This window comes from Miniopterus natalensis, chromosome 2 (genome assembly GCF_054644295.1).
Source record: "Miniopterus natalensis isolate mMinNat1 chromosome 2, mMinNat1.hap1, whole genome shotgun sequence".
NCBI lineage: Eukaryota > Metazoa > Chordata > Mammalia > Chiroptera > Miniopteridae > Miniopterus > Miniopterus natalensis.
In genome coordinates this window covers 128,283,342-128,305,440 of record NC_142082.1, presented here as the reverse complement: position 1 = coordinate 128,305,440, position 22,099 = coordinate 128,283,342, and the positions used below count along the sequence as shown (strand labels likewise).

Here is a 22,099-nt window from a genome sequence, read left to right as displayed (position 1 = left end):
TGAAAGAGCTGTGCCTAGCGTGGGGTGGTCCGGTCTAAGCCTCCTATATAAAAAAGTGATGCCAGTGGAAAGGACATTAGGAGATACAACTGAGGGAACAGAATCATTAGTGAAGTTCAGTGGAAAAGTAGGAAGGGTGTCTCAGAGGAAGGACACATAGAAAATAAGACAGAAGCAGGGAAGAATGTATGGAGTGGCAAAAACAAGGCCATCAAAAATAGAAAACCTCCCGGCTCCTCTCAAAGAAATTTCATGCAAGCTCCTGTTTGATCCCACAGTATGCTGCTCCCATTTCAGAAATTAGAATGATCCCCACTCTGGGGTGACATCCACTCCTGGGAATGGAGCCCAGCACCTTGTCAGCTCACATAAGGAAGATATTATAGAACTGAGGCAAATTCCTTGGAAAGTAATTCACTCTTTCATTCTCATGGAGCTTAGATAGAGGGGCTCAAGAAGCTTAGTTACTTAACCTGTGCTGAGAAACAGGATCCAGATGCTTTGGAGATTAATTAAACAGGCCCACCCTGAGGTTCACAAAGAAAGGCTAAATCTTGCCAGAGCCTGGAAACTCGCATAAAGTGCCTGTCAAGGACATGGCATGGCGCTGATGAAGGCCCCAGCAGAGGTGGAATGTGAGGGGAGATTATGTACTTCTGGATGCGCTTAGGGATTGTACCTCAAAGGATGCTATAAACTTAGCTCCCTAGGGAAAGGCACTGAAGATGAGGAGGAGCCTGCTGTCCCCCGGGACTCCTTGATTACCTCCTTGCACAAAGCGTTCTCCTGCCAAAAAAACAGAGGAAAGAATTGTAGAGGATGCCAGTATTTCTAGCCAGGACAGGCTCTGAGCTAACTAAGGTGCCAGTGGAAATCTCTTTCTGTCCATGAATCATCCCGAGGCACAGAGCAGAATGTGTGTGTGCCAAGTGTGCCATACCCTTATCTCCCCGCCACGTGCATGCCCTGTTGCCAAACACCAAAGTACTACTCTGTGTCTAGTCTACCCCTCCAGACAACACTGAAGGGAGAGTCTAGTATTTGTTCAGACAGTCTCATCAAACACAACATTAAGAAGCAGTATTTTGAAAAAAGTCATGGTGCCCAGCCGGGCGTGGCTCAGCGGTTAAGCGTCGACCTAGGATCCAGGCGATCGGGGTTCGATTCCCGGTCGGAGCACATGCCCGGGTTGCGGGCTGCAGCCGATCAATGACTCTCTCATCATTGATGTTTCTGTCTCTCTCTCTCCTTCCCTCTCTCTGAAATCAATAAAGATATATTAAAAAATAAAATAAAATAAATAAATAAATGAAAATTTTAAAAAAGAAAAAAGTCATGGCATCAGCTTAGTGTGTTTGACTACTGTTCTTTATTGCCCTGGAGAAATCCCACCAAAATCTTTCTGTTTGAAGAGAACAAGTGAATTTTTAAAAATATTAAGAATAACACAGTGAAAAGCATTCATTTTTCTTAAGTGTGCAGTTTGATTTATTTTTACATGTCTGCACCTGCCAAACGACCACTCAGATCAAGATAGAGACTATTTCTGTCACCCCATGAAGCTCTCTCATGTCCCCTGTCAGTCAACAATCCCTCAAAAATAACTGTAATTTGCTTTGGCTCCGTTGGTTGGGTATCAACCCATGCCCTGAAAGGGCACATGCCCAGGTTTTGGGCTCCATCCTGGGTGGGGGGCATGTATGAGGCAGCCGATCTCACACATCTCATATTGATGTTTCTCTCCCTCTCTAAAAATCAATAAACTATTCTTTAAAAAAATAAATAAAATAAAAATAACTATAATCAATTCTTGAACTTCATATAAATAGAATCATGCAGTATGTATTTATACAATATACTCATGTCTTTTACTTCTTTCACTCAAGAATATATCTATGAACTTCATCAACATTGCATGTAGCAGTAGTTTATTCCTTTTTATTGCTCTGTAGTATTCCATTATAGAAATATTCTGCAATTTGTTTACCCATTTTACTATGGTTGAACAGTTGGGTTGTTTAGTTTGGTGTTATTAAGAATGAAGCTTCTACATAGATTAGATTGATGAATGTCAGAGGGATGGAGGAGGGCTCGTGGGTGGAGGGGGAGAGAGTAACCAAAGAATTTATGTGCATATATGCACAACCCAAGGACACGGACAATGGTGGGGAGAGGGATGGGACAGGGTGGAACGGGTCATTGGGGAGAAAAAGAGACATCTGCAATATTTTAAACAAAAATAAAATTAGGGGAAAAAAAGAATGAAGCCTCTATAAACATTTTTGTACATGTCTTTTGGTGAATATAGGCATTCATTTCTTTTGGGTATATACAGGGAGAGGCAAAACGCTTTACAGTTGTGAGTACGCAAAACACAGAGTTTATTCTTTACTATTATTTATTAATTATTATAGTATTTTACTATATAAACAACTGTAAACCTACTTTTGCTCCACCCTGTATGTACGAGTGAAATTGCTGGATCATAGGCTAGATTTTCTATGTAACCAAACAGTTTCTCATAGTTGTACCATTTTATATTCCCACCAGAAATGTATTAGTGAGCGTTCCCATTTCTCTATATTCTCACCCTCACTTAGAATTGTCAGTTCTTTTAATTTTAGCCATTCAACTGGTGTGAAATGATATTCAGTGTGGCTTTAATGTGCATTTCCCTGAAGTCTAATGATGCTGAATACAGATATTTTTGTGTGTGGGCACAGCAGTCACTTTGGAATAATTTCCAGATGCGAATAATTTTAAAATCCCATGGGAAGAAAACAACTATGAAATAAAATACTATCATCCATGCTTACCACCCTTCTGCTTTTCCTCTCCGACACTGATTGCCACATTTCTATTTTACTTTTCAGTGTCTGAATATTTTGTGCCAAGGATTTTAGTGGACAAGCCAGGACTTTCTCGCTTCCCTTCTCTCCTGTATAGTTCTGAGCTGACACGTTCACTGAAAAAGAAAGCATTGGGATGTAATGAATAGCTTTCAGAGATTCTGCCTCACCAAATCCTCCTCATCTGAGAGCAAGCCCACATAGGCCGGTGTGGGTCCCTAAAGTTGAGTTTGTGCCTTGTGACCCCACCCCTTTCACTGGCCTTCAACGGATTGGATAAGAGGGAATACGTGATCCAGAGGGAAGGCATTTATTGGTTGGCATGAGCCGAAAGCTTTTCTATCCTGAGCATTTGCAGCCTGGGTTTTGAGGTGCTAGTCAGTTTACCTGGGGCGTTGGAATTGAGAAGGCGCAGAGAAGCAGGGAAAGCTAGTCTACAGAGAGCGGGGTGAGTGAAGCAGAGTGTGTGGAGACAAGGGAAAAAAGCACCTGAATCCAGAGACAGAGAGCAGCTGAGAGTCACTGCCATGGTCCTTGGCTTCAGGTTGCATCTCTGCAGACCTTCAGCCCACTTCCTGCCTTGGGTTCTGTGAGGCACCTTAATATCTATTCAGGTGAGTCGCCCATTTCCGGAAGAGCTAGTTTAAATACATTTTTGTTACTTGGCCACAGAAGTCACAGAGCAAAGGAATTAGAGTCCGACTCCTGAAAGGAGACTGACTCCATGTGCCCTGTACCTGCTCCCTCCAAGCACCTCCACCCATGCTGGCCCCGCAAATGCTAAATTTGTAAACACTAACCACAGCAAATAATGGTGAAGCTCTAAAAATAGGAGACTGTGGGATTTCCTGCTAAATTTTAGCCTCAGTTGCCTTTTTCCTCTCCCTACTTTCTTCTCTGAGCATGGCCAGTTTTATCTTCTTTATACTTTTACACTTGTCTTCCTTAATTTCCCTGCTTCAGCCTCTTGCCTTTTGAAAACATGCAGTTTCCAGAGCAAGGGCAGTCATAAAACAAAAGTGTTTTGGCTTGGAGATGATGTTCTCCAAACCCCAGGGTGCTATATTTTTGTTTCCTTACGTGTCCCTATGAGACTTTTGGGCACAAAAAACTATTGACTAAAGAAAACAGTGCCTGGAATGAGGGGTCAAAATTGTGTAGATCAAGGACCAGCCAGACCCTGTGTGAGTCCAGCCCAGTTTTCAGAGCTGTGTGCATTCCAAATGGATAGAGATTTCAGTCTTGCAAACACAAAAAGACAGGAGGAACAAATCTCTTTGCTAAATGAAAGGAAAAATTTGGTAATTAGCAGAGCATAATACAAAAGCAAATAAATAGAATAATAACTTCAAATGTTTAAAAAAGTGCCCTTTCAAACTACTTAACTAGTTTAATAATCTAGCTCTGACCCAGATATTTATTTAGAAGACACCACAGCTCTCTATCATATGAAGTAATTAATGTGTTATGCAACTGTCCCCCTCACTATTATAAAATGTAAAAATATCAGGCGCGGCTGGTGTTGCTCAGTGGTTGATCATTGACTTATGAACCAGGAGGTCACGGTTCGATTCCTGGTCAGGGCACAAGCCCGGGTTTCAAGCTCGATCCCCAGTAGGGAATGTGCAGGATGCAGCCAATCGATGATTCTCTCTCATCATTCATGTTTCTATCTCTCTCTCCCTCTCCCTCCCTCTCTCTGAAATCAATAAAAACATATTTTTTAAAAATCAGGTATGAAATTGCTCTAAGAAACAGCATGAAAGATGAATGAAGAGACAGCTTTCCAAAAGGTCTGTGATGTGCACATAGACAGGTGGGGTGGGGGGGAGTTAATTTTAAAAAAGAGCAAGATAAGAATACAGGGTGGTAAACATAAGCATAGAACAGCACCGTCAGTTTTTCTCACATGTATATTTGCTTCTATAATTCATTTTTTAATTCCCACATGTACATATTGCTTTATGATTAGAACATTCTTTTATGCAAGGTATTACGGGAGGGGAGGAAAGTATACCTAAAGGGCATAGCCTCAAAGTGAGCCTCTGGAAAGCCCTGGAAAGTTCTAGCATCCACGAGAAGATGCTTTTGAATGGATGGACTGGGTGAGCACCTGCTGTAGCACATCGGTTTTGTTTTCTGTGACACTCGACTACACTGCCACCCAATCCTGTGATTTCTGCTGGGAAATTCCATCCCATCTTCCTAAGCAGCATTTTCTTTCAAAATTACAAAAGTGAAACAAGAAAAAGCTTTTCTCATGCACTCTCTATAATCCTTAACCTACTTTGCTTTGTGTCCTTTCAAGTGGCAAAGGGAATTAATACCATCCTAGGGTGTAAAAATCCAGCAGTTGAAAAAGTTGTTATATACAGGGGAGGCATTAGCTACAGGCTGCAGTCTCTTGTCTGCTGCCAGACATGTGTGCTCTTCTCCCCAGACAGGACAGAGCCAGCTGCTGGGTTGGGCAGGTTCTACGCACAGGGGTCTCCACTGGGATTGTCCCAAAGACATGCCCACACTTGTGACTTAGGAGGACAGCTTTGTGTAAATGAGGCTTAAACTTTTCTCATGTGCCTCTGATATTTTTCCAAGTAATCTTCAAGCTTGGGTTTCTAATAGTGCCCCTTAAGTAAGTCAACTTTCCATACACAGTGGGAAGCAACCTGCACAGGGTCATTAAAAAAAAAACCCTACTAGTCTCACTTGCGGAAATGCTGCCCAGCATCCTACGTCTGACACTGCTCTGCTTCCTCTCCCCTAGAAATCCCATGTCAGAGTCCCTTCTCTAGGGCAGCAAACAGAGGCCATCAGTCATTGCTAATAAGAATTTATGCCATAGTCCCTGATTCAGCCAGTCTTTAAGATATCTTAACTTAAATGTCACTTTTTAAGAAACCATTCCCTGACACTCTAGACTAGTTTATATGTTATCATGTTGGTGATTATATTGTTGGGGTTATTTGATTAAGGTCTGTCTCCAACCTGCCACCCCCCAACTGTAAGTTCCCAGGACACTGTTTATTTTGATCATCAATGCACTCAATACCCAGCACATAAACTAATCCTTTCTAGGTATTTAACAAACATCTGCTGAGTAAAGGAATCAATGAATGAATGAGTTACACTTGCTATTTAATGGTATACAACTTTAAAAATGTTTATCAAGTACCTACTACACTGCAGGCACTGACCTAGGCTCTAGAAAGTCTAACAACTGATCCAGCCCTGTGCTGGTGTTGCCTTAGGCTCTGTCCTCAGTCTTCTCATTTCCTCTTTCTGGGTAAACTCATTCTGTGCAATGGCTTTAATTACTACCTCTGTATGTAAGCATCACAAAAGTCCTATCTCTGATCCCAAAGACACGTCTTCCCAGATTATAACCACTTTACTAACCCAGAATAAGACCAACAGGGAATGTCACAATTTGGGAAACAATATCTGGGAGTAATTCAGTGCACTCCAGCTATGTCCTGGGAGCCTCTGCTTTGATAATTTCAAGGCCAGGATTTAGGGGAAATCTCCCAATTGTCTGGGGACTAGTTTATGGGGAATCTTAAAACCCAGACAAAAGAGTATGTTAATACCCCAGTTATGCCTCGTGTTTATATAGTGTCTTATTGTAAATTTTAAAAAAACTTTAAAATTAGTGCTTTCACATTATCATTATAGTACAGGTAAGGGAACTAATATTAATATATGGTGGAGCTCTAACTATATCACAGCCCAGCATTATCCTCCTCTGCAACAGTGCTTCGACTTGACATGATGCTCTAGGAAACAATGAGCCTGCAAGTCTTTACAGTAGGTGGGTAGCAGGATGGAAGAGGTATTTAAGGAAGATTAATATGGCAGTGGTATGCAGGATGGGTGGAAGGGGAAAAACTGGGCTTGGGAGGCTGATTAGAAAGCACTGTGTGGATGGTGATGAGGGCCTGGTTAGAGATGAAGTTGAATCACAGAAGTGTTGGGGTTTGATGCTAAATGAACTTAGAGCATAAAGGAAAAGGTTAATTTTTAAATGTCTTTAAAGTTCAAACCCTGGCAGTTAGAAGCAGAGAAATGGGAGGGTGAAGAGTTTTGGAGGGAGCTGATGAACTTTATCTTGGACATTGGGAAATGGGGGTGTGAGACCCAAATATATCTGACCCTCTTACCTTCATGGGAGGCTGGGTAAAAAATAGTCCCACTTAGAGAGATGGTTCAGGGAGAAAGATGAAAATGTCTCATATGGAGGCTGTGGTGGTCAGGCCAGGAGGGCAATCACCATAATTCAATTCATGAGCTATGTAGCTAAAATGTGGGTTGCAGTTAAAATGTAGGAAGAAGCAAGAGCAGGTGGAGTATTTGGAAGAATGAAGCTAAAGAGGGGTCAGTGAAAAGTGAAGGCTGGGGTAGGCAACAGTGGTTTGAAGGCAAGAAGAGGAGGTGGTGTGTGTAAATCTTTGAGGACTAGACATTTTGCATCCATTGTGAGAGAGGCAAACTGGGACTCCAGAGAGGAGCCAGTTTGGAATAAACCAAGGGTGGATGCCCTTTAGGCAGCAGGATTGAGGGGACTGGGGCTGGAGTGAGAGGTAGAGCTGGAGGCTGGCAGCAGAGAGGTGATCACTGAAGTCATAGGGACAAGTGAGCTTTCTGAGCAGGAACTAACAGAAAGGAGTTGAGCAGATCAAAGGCTAACCTCAGAGCCCCAGAAGAAGGCTCTCTAGATAATAACTGATTTTGTTTAGATATATTTGGGTCTCACACCCCTATTTCCCAATGTCCAATGAGCCAGAGGAGACCGGAAAGAAATTTCCCTTGGCAAACAGAAGGCCTAAGGAATCTCTCACTACCAGGTCCTGCATAGTATCTTGACCCCAGAACTAGATGAGATTTTAATAGGGGTGAATTCCCACATCCACTCTTCCTGAGGCCTGACCAATGCCTCAGGCAAGGAGCTAACTTTTCAGTGTTTCTTTCTTTCTGCTTTGCTTTGTTTTGCTTAGTATTTGATTCCTTCTCAGAAATGGCCACTATATCCTAACTGCAACCTTAACCCTAGTCAAGATTAAAGCAACTTTTTGCAGGCTATGTTAGTATCTCTATCCAGCCTCAGTCCATGTTCTGGGTTCTTGCATATGTATGAGATGGGAGAGGGGTTGAGAAATAGGATGTGTTTGAGAGGATATTCCAACCTTCTGGATGCACGTTTTTTGGAATCTTATCCTCAGAATACGGGGTGAGAAAGGGGCCATTATGTTTTAATTCTTCAAAAAGCTTTGTGGCTTATCTCTAGCATTGGGCAGTGTCTGGTGTATGTACAGACACAGCTTGAATCCAGTCTCAGACAGATATGGTGATAGGAATGTTCAAAGGATAGTATGGAAAGGAATTGGAATTGGCTCTTTCTTTGGTGTACTAGTCAGTGTTCTCCAGAGAAATAGAACCAATAGGATGGATAGACAGGTGGATAGACAGACAGACAAGGAGACACGGAGATTAAGAGATTTATTTTAAGCAATTGGCCGATGTAATTGTGGGGGCTGTAGCAGAACTACAACAGGATGAAAACTCAGGCAGGGTTTCTATATTGCAGTCTTGAAGCAGACTTTCTCCTTCAGAATGCATTAGTTGTTGCTATTAAGGCTTCCAACGGATCGAGTGAGGCCAGCCACATTACGGAAGATAATCTGCTTTACTTTGTGTCTACTGATTAGAAATAATAATCATACCTAAAAAGTACTTTCACAGCAACATATAGACTGGTATTTGGCTAAATAGTGAGGCACCATAGCCTCACCAAGCTGACCCATAATTACCCATGAACTGGGTAAGAGCATTCTCAGTAACAAGCCCTTCAGAAGCTGGACTTCCCTTCCTGAGTCAAGGAGAATAGTATAGTGCCCTTTCCAGCATGCACAGGGGGAAAACAGCTCTGAAAACCACTAGCCAGCAAAGAGGAACAGAAGGGGAGAGTGGAGGATCTCAAAGATGGTTTGCAGGGGCCAGGCCAGAAAGTGACAGACATCACTTCCCCACACATTCCATCAGCCACACCTAACAGCAGTGGAACCTGGGAAACATAGTTCAGCAGTGCTCTGAAAAAATGGGAAATACGTTTATGGGTAGTGTCTGTCACAGAGAGGTAGAGTCAAAATTTCCAGCTTCAGAGACAAATTGGATGATGGCTCTGTTAACTAAGATAAGGCACACAGAGAGAAGATATGATATAAAGAGACCAAATTCACTTGTCAGAATGTAGAGTCTAGAATGCCTGTGGAGCATTCAGGTGAAGACATCCTGTTGGCAACCTGAAATGAAGGCCTGGAGTTCAGAAAAAAACATTGGCGTTGGACATGAAGATTTGGAGAGGCCTTTGCCTATGGGTATTACAACATTAGGGGGGAGAAGGGAAGACTAAGGATGAGTCTTTAAAGAGACAAGTGGAGAAAAGAGAGCTGGTGCAAGAGTTTTTAGTTGAGAAAAGAGCAAGGAAGACAGAATCTCAAATGTTAGTGGAGGAGAGAGTCTCAGAAAGGGGAGTGGTCAATAGTGTCAAAGGTTACAGAAAAATGAAGAGAATTCAGAAAATATTTGCACATAATGATTATTTTCTGTCTTCCACATTCAAAAATCCTCCCTCAGGTTGTTCTCCCTTTTGGAAAAGGGGATCAACCAGTTTACAGTAAGATGTTAATACCTGGGTTCAAGGCCATGGATTGAGCACAAGCATTATCTTCTTTCTCACTTAAGGCACTGTTAAAATGGCAGCAAAAGAATAATAAAGTGTGGGTAAACCCACAATACTAAAAAGAATAGGAGAGTCTTCAAAATATTTCTAGAAAACAGAGAATGAAGTGAGGAGTGTTGACACAGAGCAGAGGAACCAAAACCAAGAACAGCCAGCTTGAATCTACAAGATGCTACCATCTGGGTGAAGCATGGAAAAGGTAGAGTGGGAGTGAAGAGGGGGCCTAAAAAGGGAGGTGCGAATAAAAGATAGACAGTGGAAAAGGAAAGTGTGACTATAAAAGGTGAGATGGAAGGGGGAGAAGGAGTAGGAGGAGGGGAAGGAGGGCTCATTTCTACTTGAAGCTCTGGATTGTCTCCCTTGAGTGGCACAGCTCTGACCACAGACTGAAGTGCAGAGGTACAAGGCTCTGCACTTGTACCTCTACTGGGAACACTATTTGCCAGGCATTGTAATGCAAGTGCTGTTTGTTGTTCTTTAGCTTCTAAAACCAACCTACATATCAATTATGGAAAACTATGTGACACAATAAAATGTAATGATATCAGTCTTGGCAAGAAAAAAATTAATGGAGGTCTACTGTGGAAGATGGGACATGTTAAATGACCTTATCACTGTCTTTTAAAACAGGGATTTGAAAGGCACCGTCCATGTTGATAGAACACGGAGCCGAGGCTGAGTTGGCAGTTTGAAGGTTCAAATGTGACTAGTGGAGGAACTGAAAGTGGTGCTACAGATGAGTTAGATGGGAGAGCAGGTACACAGCAGGCAGTGAGAGGAAGTTAGAACCTTGCCCATCAGAACAGAAAGTTAAGAGGCAATGTGTCAAGTTCATAAGTCAAGAAATATTATTTACAGATATAAAAGTAAGTGTCAGGAAATTTAAAGCAGAAGTTGTTAAAAATGGTTTCCTCTTAGATGTGGAACAAAGAGGAAGGAGTATTGAGAATGAGGACGGCTGCTTTGATGTCTTCTGTGTTGATTTTTTTTTTTACTTTAAAAAAGTTTTTATTTTTCAATCACAGTTGACATACAATATATTAGTTTCAGGTGTTCACCCAAGTGATTAGACATTATACAACTTAGTAAGTGATCATCCTGATGAATCTCATACCCACCTGATACCATACATAGTTATTACAATATTATTGACTATATTCCCTATGCTGTACTTTACATTCCCATGGCTATTTTGTAACAGCCAATTTGTACTTCTTAATCCCTTCACCTTTTTTTATCCATCCCCCCAAGTCCCCTCCCATCTGGCAACCATCAAAATGTTCTATCTATGAGTCTATTTCTGTTCTGCTTGTTTATTTTGTTTTTAAAATTCAATTGTTGACAGATATATATTCATTGCCATTTTATTATTTATATTTTTTGTTGTTGTTCATCCTCATCAGAGGATATTTTTTCCATTGATTTTTAGAGCCAGGGGGAGGGAGGGAGGGAGGGAGGAGGAGAGAGAGAGAAAGAAAGAGAGAAACATCGATGTGAAAGAGACGCAATTGGTTGCCTCCCCCACGTGCCCTGACAGAGGGCGGGGAGTGAACCCAAAACCCAGGTACGTGCCCTAGACCAGGAATCAAACCTGAGACCCTTCGGTGTGCAGGCCGATGCTCTAACCACTTAGCCACACCTGCCAGGGCTTATTCATTTTTTCCCCCTCTCTTCCTCTTCCTTCTTCTTCTAGAAGATCCTTTAACATTTCACATAATACAGTTTTGGTGGTGATGAACTTCTTTAGCTTTTTCTTGTCTGGGAAGTGCTTTATTTGTCCTTCAATTCTAAATGATAGCTTCATTGAGTAAAGTAATCTTGGTTGTAGGTCCTTGTTTTTCATCGCTTTGAATATTTTTTGCCACTCCCTTCTGGCCTGCAAAGTTTCTGCTGAGAAATCAGCTGACAGTCTTATAGGAGCTTCCTTGTAGGTAACTAACTGCTTTTCTCTTTCTGCTTTTAAGATTCTCTCTTTGTCTTTAACTTTCTGCATTTTAATTATGATGTGTCTTGGTGTGGGCCTCTTTGGGTTCATCTTGTTTGTGACTCTCTGTGTGTTTCCTGGACTTGTATGTCTATCTCCTTCACCAGGTTAAGGAAGTTTTCCGTTATTATTTTTTTACATAGGTTTTCAATTCCTTGCTCTCTTCTACTTTTGGCACCCCCAGGATTAGAATGTTGGTACGCTTAATGTTGTTCCTTTGATTTTTTTTAACCACTTGGGTAAATATTTTCATATATAAAAATATATATATTGATATGAGAAAATCAAGTAATATTATCAAATTTGAAAAAGCATGTCTCAGAATGATATATTCATTATGATGTCATTCATATAAAAAGGAACACAGCACAAAATAGTTTTTTATGTCCTGAGTACATATGTTTGTATGCAAATACACAGAAAAAAATGTTTAGGATGATTTACACCAAACTGATAGCAATGTTTCCTTCTTGTAGGAAGATAGGGTAGGGATGGAGGAGCAGGTGGTAACAGGCAGGGTCCCTGGGTCAGCACTGCATAATCTATGGTGTGCGATGTCAGTGTGAATTTGTGCCACACTGTGGTCCTGATCAAAGGAAGCTTTACATGATCTGTACTGTTTAGGTTTTTACAACAAAAACATATTACTTTTGCAAAAAAGTAAACTTTAAAAAAATGATGGCTGATAGGTAATGTCTGATAGGCATTCTATGTGTTATCTCTCTCATGAGTGCATTATTTTTATTAGGAGACAAAAACCTTAACTCCAAAGAATGGATCTTTAATGAAGCTATTTAGAGATCAAGGTAGGTTAAAGGGATAGGAGGAATTCCCAGGGTTCTTAACATCATCCCACATGGGCAATTCTCAGTTCTGCACGTGAGCACCTACATGGTCAATAAGCTTTCCTGACATCTGATGCTTTTCATAAATTAAACTAGACAATTTCTCTGATGCAGGAGTACCAGGTTAATTCCACAAAAAGATTCCTGTGACTCCCTGATTTCTTTATCATTTAAAATAAAACAAAATTTAAAAAATAATGGCAAATCCATTATATCCTGGCTCCCCCAAATAACCAGTTACCCTCTCTGGTTATCTTATTCTGTAGGTTGCCGTCCTAAGGAGTTCCCTGGGCAGCCTTAAAGTCAGGAGGAAGCATCTTGTTTGAATATGAGATGGGGGAGGTGCAAAAATGGGGAATAGCTAAGGGGAAGAAAAAGAGAAAAATGTAGCAAGCAATTAACTTTTTAGCTGCTCCCCCCCCCCCCCCCCCCGCAATCACAAATCTCTGGAGAAGACATATGTCTCTTAGATTTACAAAACATTAAAGAAACAAGGCTGTAAGTTTGGGTCCTAAGTCACAGTGTTCGCTTCAAGATGGGATGCTTGAAATCTCCATTTCTCATCATTAGCCACAGTCCAGATTTGCCACAGTCCACATTCAAAAGAAATGTATTCTGGCAATTCTATGACAAATATATTATATCTTTTGCTGCATTAGAAATTAGGACAGGCACCACAGCACATCAGGGCTTTGAAGAAATGGAGCCTTAGGTACATACAGCCGACATGGAATTGCCAGGGGCATTGTTTAACACAAAGGGTCTTCATTTTACAAAGATATCCACATAACTACATAATAGTAGGCCTAGGAGATTCTTTAAGTCTTTTTAAAGCTAAGGAAACTGAAGCTGATGCTGAAGAGCTTATTCAAAATTACCTAATTAGCTCCAGAAAGAGATATACGGCACTGGTGGTGTTGGGAAGAAAAGCTTCCTTCTACTCTCTTAGGCTTTGTAGTGGGGTCCAAGAATTAAACTGACATAAGCCAGGTTAACAGGAGAAAAACATGCCAATTTTATTTAATGTTTTTACATATACCCAGAGTCTTCATAAGAAAAATAAATATCCAAAAAAGCCATTAGACGAAAAAAGCTTATATTTTATGCGAAGAACTATAAATTTGGGGACTATGACAGGACAAAGATGGTTGAAATGAGAGGCAGTAAATTGTGAGATAGTGAATAGAGAATATATGGGGAAACTAATGAAAGATCGGGGTTATTTTAATAGGTTTGTTCGTAAGGGTCCTTTTAGGCATCAAAGGTGATAAATGTTTTTCTCTTTCTGTTACAGGGAAGGAGTCTTCCTTCTGGGAAATTTAATATCTGCTTTTAGGTAGAAAGATGACTTCAGCTTAAAATAATCAGGTGCCATAGGGGCGTATTGGGGATGGCATGTTCTGAACCACCCCTTCAGTGACAACTCCTACTGATCTATTTATTCAGTCAACAAATGTGCCTGGAGCATTTACTATGTATTCTGTACTGTGCCAGACTCACGATAAATGCAAGCTTGGGTGCCTAGGCAGGCATTACTAATTGATCACCTCACTCTTTTCTGTCTTAGAACACCATCCAACACTGTGCTCCAAGCAGTCACTGGAAGTGAATCCTATTTGTGGTCCCTAGACATAGGTGTCTCCTTTAAATAGTTCTCCAATTTATTTAAAATGCAATAAAAATTGTGGAAGTGGGCATCTTAAATGTTTCATGGAAAATACCTCCCCTTGACCCACAGCACAGATGTAGCCTTATGGTGCTCCTGGTGCTCACACCCACCAGATTCACGGTCCAGCTGCCCCCAGCAGGTAGGATGGCACGTCTTTTTTTGGGGAGGGGCACCACACTGTTTTATTTCAACCCCCAGGCAATATAAAGAGGTGATAACTTCTGATACTGAACCATGCAAGTAATAATAAAAGAACAGATAAATATTAATAACAGAAAGACAATCATTTAAAGTCACATTTCACAGCAGTACTAGCAAGTGTTTCTGGCCAATTGCTTCCAACAACAGGGGTCTGAATGAACCCCCTGATCTCAGCAAAAGAACCACCATATTTTCTCCCTGACAGTTTACACTGAGTCCCTACACACCACACTGCTACACTCACCAGACTTGTAAATCTCATCTTAAAATAGTATGTGACGTCAGGCCGAGCATGGCTGTGGTTGAGCATTGACCTAGGATCCAGGAGATCCCCATTTGATTCCCGGTCAGGGCACGTGCCCGGGTTGCGGGCTGGATCCCAAGTCAGGGACGTACAGGAGGCAGCCGATCAATGACTCTCATCATTGATGTTTCTCTCGCTCACTCCCTCTCCCTTCCTCTCTCTAAAATCAATAAAGATTTATTTATTTTTTAAAATAGTATATGACAAGGGATTGTGCGTGATCACAACAAAAACTGAAAACCAGTGTGTGGTAGAAAATCAAACTCCAGTGTGTCCAGGAAGGCATCAGGGAACCACTGCTGGCTGGCCCTTCATCTTACCAGCTTAAAGAGAAGTTTTGATTTACATTATGGAGCAAACTCAATATTCAGAGGCTTAACCAGCAGGCTCAGGTTGAAAGTTTAAAAGACAGTTCCCTTCTTTTTTCTTTCTTTTTTTTGGTAAATGTTTTCTATAAAACATAAAATCAAGTTCTACTTTATTTTTAAAAAAACTTAATATTTTTAATAGTAGAAATATATATGCTTATATTTCTCTTTTTAATAACAATGCTTCGGAAGACTGGATTTAACTCCCCAACCACCCTGCCAACTGTCCACCTGGCACAGACACGCTAAGGCAAAGGCTCCTGGAGCAGCAGGTCCACGTGGCTGTGGGCTGGGGATTCCAGGCGAATGCCCTCCACTCCTGCAGCGCCAATAGCTTCTCCCACGCACCCACTGAGCCGCCCTGCATCCTGAAGTCGGCTTGCTCAGCCACGCTGATGCGTAGGCCCGTGCCCACCACAGCTGGGATCATTTCTTTTTTAAATCCTCACCTGAGGATATGCTTATTGATTTTAGAGAGAGAGAAAGGGAGGGGGGGGGAGGGGAGGGAGGAAAGGAGGAGAGGGACATCAATGTGAGAGGGAACATCAATAGTTGCCTTCCTACGTGCCCCGACCAGGATGGAACCAGCAACCTAGGTATATGCCCTAACTGGGAATCAAACCCGCAACCTTTCAGCATACAGGACAACACTCCAACCAACTGAGCCACACCAGCCAGAGCCACACCTGGGATCATTTGGATAGCTGTGTCTACTTCACGCCATTTGTGCACCGGGTCAAACTTCCAGGCTGGGATAAAATTCCCATTTTCTGTCACCATGGGACCTGCTTGGCTGATGGCCGTCGGAAGTCTTACCATGCCCCCAAACTTCTGAGCCACAGCTCGGCTCACTGGGACATAAGCCGTTGGGATGACCTCGATGAGGATTCCCTTGCACCCCTGATTCTCTTTTTCCAGTGATCACGATGAAGCAGCCAGCACAGCCCGCCACAGTCACAATCTCCTGGGTCAGGCGGCCCCACCGCCCCTGATGAGGCTGAGTCAGCCTCCGGTGCGGTGCAGGCCGCTGAGTTATGGGGCGCTGCAGGCGGCGCTGACGGGCGGGGAAGTGGGGATACAGAAGAGGCTGGCATTCTCTTGCCTCACTCTTTCAGCTATTCACTGCCCAGCGTGGACAATGACAGAACAACCTCCACTTCCCAGCGCTTGGTTATTCCTCGCATGATTCTCCATCACCGCCAGGCCCGCCAGCTTCCTGGCCTCCTCAGCTCTGCACATCGCGAGGGGCCAGGGAGATGCTGCTGGCTTCCCCACTGTTGGTGCTTGTTCTGCCTGCGCCCCTCAAATCCAAGACAGCGCACACCACGGTGGGTGCACTTGGGAGCCCGGGAAGCCCCAACTGTTCCTGCATCTGCCAGAGGCTCCACCCAGGCACCAGGGCAACAGGGCCAGGACCTGCCCAGAGAGGTTGCTCAGGATGACACCCCTTTATATAATCCTCTTAGAAGTCCTGATGTTTGTTCTCACGTGTATTTCGTTCAGACATTGCAGCTCAGTTGGCCAGGGTGAAGGTGTGCCAAGGTCAAGGTCAAACTGTCTCTCTGAACCCTGACAACAGCAGCCCAGGTTGGTCCATTAACAGTGTTGCCTGGTTAAGTACAAGGTTCCTGATCAGCTTGGGGAATTAGGTGAACAGAGAATCCGTGTGCGCAATCAAGCATTAAAGCAGCTTACAGCTCAGACAGAGAGAAGTGGTTAAGGGGGAGGGAGGGAGGGAGTGTCCAGAATTAATGACCTCTTTTATGGTGAACTTGATACCAAATGTGGCACTATCCCAATGATCTGCTTGTTACCTCAGCTATGGGAATATCCCCAAGGCCTCTTTACAGCGTTCAATCATTCAACAAGCTGGCCACTTATGATTTATCAAGCACTCTTCTAGGCCCTGGAGAAAAGAAATAAGAAAGTCCATGCTCTCGGTAAACCAGAAGCCTGAAAACTGGACACAGACATATCAATAAATGCATGCAAAAGAGGGTTATGAACTATTAAAGAAGTAACCCTGAAATTAGAGGGCTCTACAACCAAAGAAACCATATTGCAGACCAGGACAGACTACATAATTTGCAGAGCCCAGTGCAAAATGAAAATGCAAAGCCCCTTATTTAAAAGTTATTAAGCCTGGCCAGAGTAGCTCGGTTGAGTGTCGTCCTGTGCACTGAAGGGATGCCAGTTCAATTCCCAGTCAGTGAACACACCTGGGTTGCAGGTTCAGCCTCCAGTCAGGGCATGTACAAAAGGCAACCTACGTTTCTCTCTCACATTGATGTTTCTCTCTCTTTCTTTCTCTCTCTCTCTCCCCTCCTCTCTCTAAGCGAGTGAGGCTTAAAAATAAAGTAAAATAAAAAATAAAAGTTATTAAGAGTTTCAAGACAGCAACAATAGAGCATTAAACCAAGCATCGGGCCCTTCTAAGTGCAGGCTCCTGTGTAGTCAGGATGCACATTTATGAAGTCAGCCTTGTTGGAGAGTCTGCTCTCCAGAAAGATAAAGACCAGCCCTGAAAGGACCCAGTTCAGTACCTGTGAAAGGAGAAAGGGTCAGATAATGATCACCCTGTGATTTCCTGCACCAAGGATAGCTGTTACGAGACTGAGCATCATGGTGGCCCAACATGTGAACACTGTGGTCATTCTTTGTGTCTCAATCCTATTTCTACATCCCCTGAAATCAGCAGGATCCCTCCTCATCCATATCTCCCTGCACAGCTCTTCAGGATTCACAGGGAACTGACTCCAAGGCAGCTTATTCTGTGTCTAGATTGTTAGCTAGCCGAGATTAGTCTTCAGCGATGTGATTAGAGTTGAGTTCAGCCAGACGCCCTGGGTTCCTGAAAATGCATGTCTTGTTCCAGTGGGGAACCAAGAGCAGCAAATGTTTTTGAGCATGCCAACAGCTCTAATAAGAGCAAAGAATGCTTAATTAAAGAAGTAATTAACTCTGTACATGGAAAGGAAAAAATGGGGAAACAAATGCACCAAGAAACATATATATACATATATATATACACACACATACACACATACACACACACATATATATACACACATATATATGTATATATATATCTATAACTTAGTTTACAGGCATAGAATTTGAAAAGAAATAGTTATTTGCTGGTTTGTAGGGAGAAACGCAATGCTCCCCATCCCCTTACTCCACCCTAGGAAGGGAAGAGTTTGACCTGAGTGAAAGTCAAGGACATAATGGGGCTGTGGTGTGAAGGATGGAAACTATTGATATGATTAACAAAGAGGTCAAAAGCTCTGCGTTGCCAATGGCTACTCTCCTGGATTTTTATCCCTTTTTATTGTTGCTTCTCTTGGACCCAATTTCTTATCTTTTCAGCTGGTGTGATAAGAGAGACTTGAGTGACCATTTGCTTGGGAGGGACACCCACTGGATGAAGACCAAAGGGTGGGTGACTAAGGCCAGCTCTTCTCTGGTTCTTCTAGAGAAATGCTCTCTCTTCTCTGTTCTTTCCTTTGGGTTTGCCCTTCCTGCTTCCCCTTGTCATGAACTTGATCATATCTAAAGGCCAGGATTCGGGGGGTTGGCCTCGTGGAAAGGAACTGCACCTGCTTATGTCCTAGGTCTTTGTCAGAGGTGCCAAAGCCACACGCAGTTGAGCCCAGCTAACAGGACTAAAGGGCTTGAAGTCTTATAGTCATAAACCTGACATCTGCATGGAAAATCCCTCCCATCTAGCTCTCTCATGATTCTTTGATTTGGCTCTCATATGGAGCTAAATCCAAGCTTTACTGAACTTTGTGACTTGTCTTAATTCAATAAAATCAAATGAACACTTACAAGCCTAATATGGGCAAGACACCTCTATTCAGAAACACATTTTTATTATAGCTTGTGAAGAAACAAGTTTATTTTGACTTGTTTATGACAATGATTAATGAGCTAGCATTTTATCTGATAATACTGTTCTGGCTAAAGTTGGTCTCAGTCTTTACAAAGCAAAAGTTTTCTTCTGGAATTTGATGAAGACCAGCAGAGGCAGGCAGTATGCTTCAAAACTAGCCAGCTAAATTGAAGGGGGAGCCAAAAGGCATTTGATGAAAGCTGCTGGGCAGAGTTCCACCTCCGGCCTTGCTCTCCGTCCCAAGGCCCTACCTCCCCTCTCCGTGATACTCAGGAATGGCTGTGGTGTGTGCGCAGCATGCTACCCCGCGGGTCACAGATCCTGCTAAGCATTCTTATTCCTACTCACTTTGGCCTTCTCCCAGTGACCTGACTTCTAACTAATTACACTACATTTTGAAAGTTTTGTTCTACTATAAAAAATTAAAATAGTCCCCTACAGTCTTAACCTTTCCACTTACTACTTCCTCTCCTCTGTGGCTTTAACCGAAACTTGGATTGCCCTGGAGGCCCCTGTGTCCTTTGCAGCCCTCGCAAGCGGAGACAGCTCATCCTTGCACACAGCTCGATCTGATGGCCATGGGCAGTTTCTTTTGGCTCTAGGCTTCTTCCCACAGAGTTGCTCTTTCACATTCTTTCCAAATCCTTTCCTTTGAAAAATATTAATATCAATCAGCTTCCCATCTCTATCAGTGTCCTATTGCTGCTGTAACAGTTACCACAAACTAAGTGGCATAAAACATCACGGACTCATTACCTTACCGGTCTGGAGGTCAGAAGTTCAAAGTGGGTTTCGCTGGGCTAGAACTGAGGTGTCGGCAGTTCTGTGTTCCACCTGGAGGCTCTAGGAGATAATCTGCTTCCTTGTTTTTTCCACCTTCTATTGGCCACTTGAATTTTTTGGTTGGCGCCCCCTTCCACCATCTTCAAAGCTGGCAGTCACATTGCTTGGACCTCTGCTTCCGTCATCTCTACAGCTCTTTTGCCTCTTTTTTTCCCCTTTAAGGGGCCTTGTGATTACATTGATCCCACCTGGATAACCTCCCCATCTCAAAACCCTTAACTTAATCACATCTGCACAGTCCCTTTGGCTGTGTAAGGAACATATTCCCAGGCTCTGGGAATGAGGACTTGGACGTGTTATTCTTCCTCTCTCCAGCCCTGTAGCCCCCATCTCCAGAAAGCCCATTCATTCCCCTGTGTATGGGGCTCTACCGTGCAGAGATCTCTGCCTTCTCCCCTTTCATAGTCCTCAATGATTTCTAGCCTGGGTTTCTTGAGTCCTTGATCTCTTTCGTGTCACTCACCTTACCCTTCGAGTGTCCTGGGGGGACCCGCGACAGACGACCACCAGAGTTTGTGTTTGAATCTTGGAGCCTTTGTTAGCTGGCCAGCGGCTACAGTTGCGGCGTCTCACCCATGTGAGAGCAGAACTGCAGCCCCGACCCTCAGTTCTTCTCTCACTTCATGCTCAGTAACCACAAAGGCGCTGCAGTAAAGGGGTTTCCAATAATTTGTCAGGCTGTCAGCTTTTGGTACAGGAAACAAGGGGGGACCTTTAGCAACACAAAAGGAACGATTTAAACACAATGTCTTACAATGAGTAATGGGGTTATGCTTGGCCGGAGTGTGACTGGTTTGTTCTTTCTATGGGAACTCAGGGGGCGCAGTAATTATTGGGGTAGCTTGTTGGGCTTGTCCTGTACAGTAGGGATCTTGCTCTACCTTTACTGTTAGTTCCTTAGGTATATTCTTCTGGCCATGGTGGCCAGAACACGAGGTCTCCCTTTTTTGGCATCCCGGGGCTTTATCATCACTCAGATTTGTGCCTTCCCAAGCTCTCCTTCAGAAATCCTGCTCAGACCAGCCTCCTCTTCCCCTACCTAGTGTTCTTCCTCCTAAACATGTTCTTTGACCTCACAAAGACCAGTAGTCCCTAATTCTGATCTATAAAGGAACTGCTCTCTGGTTAATCCCTTCAGTAACAGGTTTACCAGCAACTCTATCTCCAGTCTCTTTGGCCTCCGTTCTCTCCCCGCTCAGCCCACTCAGGCCCTCGCAGAATCACACTGTGAGGGCTTCTGAGTCCCGTGGGAAAGAGGCCCCTCGTTGCTGGCCGGGCACCTCTGCAGGCCTCCTTCCTCACAGTGCCTTCCCTTGCCTCTGGCGAGCTCCCTCTGGCAGGCTCCACGTTGAAAATTCCAAACACAGACTTCTCCTCGAACATCCCACACAACCTCCGCATCCCTCACTCTTGGCAGGCGATGTTTTCACAGAATCCAAAGGGAAAGTGGAGGCCACAGGAGTCAGAGCATCCTGCATGTGATGATCTGCCTGAGATACAGCTCCTCTTGCCTCCTTTCTGTTAGCTGGAGGGAGAGGCCTCCTTCCTTCTGAAGGTCAAGCCCCTCTCCTGTGTGCTAAATCCCATCTCCATCAATTCCCCCTCCTTCATAAACTCACTCAAGTTTTTCTAGTTAGACGCAGTCCTTCCCTTTACACACCCCTCCCCTCAAGCGACTCATCCAATCTCTCTTTCTACCTCCACAGGTGGTACATGGAGAAACTGCAAAACATCCCCAAACCTGAAAAAAGCTTGCTCCTTCAGAATAAAATGAAGGGAATAAAAACTTTTAGTGATGAAGTTGTCCGCTTCTGGAATAATCCAGAAGTAGGAGAGCATACAGCTTTGGGGCCTAGACCTAATACGAGATCATAGTAGCAGAGTTCTCTTTGTAAAAGGAACACAAATTAGGTACAAGTGTTCAAGGCCTTGCAAGGGACAGGTGAAAGTAATGGGTCCTGAAACTCAGACTTTATCAGTTGCACAGTAAACCTGCCCCTGCCCAGGTGATGGTTTGGGACATGCCAGTGATTAAGAATGTGGTTGAGAAAGTAGACACCTAGAAACTGCATTATGCTGTTTGAGAAATGTGCTTCCCAGAGGGTAGTGAGCATATCATTACTAGTATTCAAGAAGATTTGGGGGGAAACATAATTTTAAAAAAGTTTTTATTATGTCTTTATTAATTTCAGAGAGAGGAAAGGAGAGAGCGAGAGGGATAGAAACACCAGTGATGAGAGAAGGTCATTGATCGGTTGCCTCCTGCATGCCCCCTACTGGGGATCGAGCTTGAAACCCAGGCATGTGCCCTGACCCAGAATCGAACCATGATCTCCTGCATCATAGGTTGATGCTCAACCACTGAGCCACAGCAGCTGAGCCAAAAAAATTTTAAGCTATGTCTT

The 22,099-nt window shown here is 43.3% G+C and overlaps 1 pseudogene; it reads right to left on the bottom strand.

The window, feature by feature from the left end:
- Positions 1-706: 706 nt before the first annotated feature.
- On the bottom strand, positions 707-21,095 carry LOC148093810 (ribose-5-phosphate isomerase-like; annotated as a pseudogene).
- Between the last annotated feature and the right edge of the window lie 1,004 nt (positions 21,096-22,099).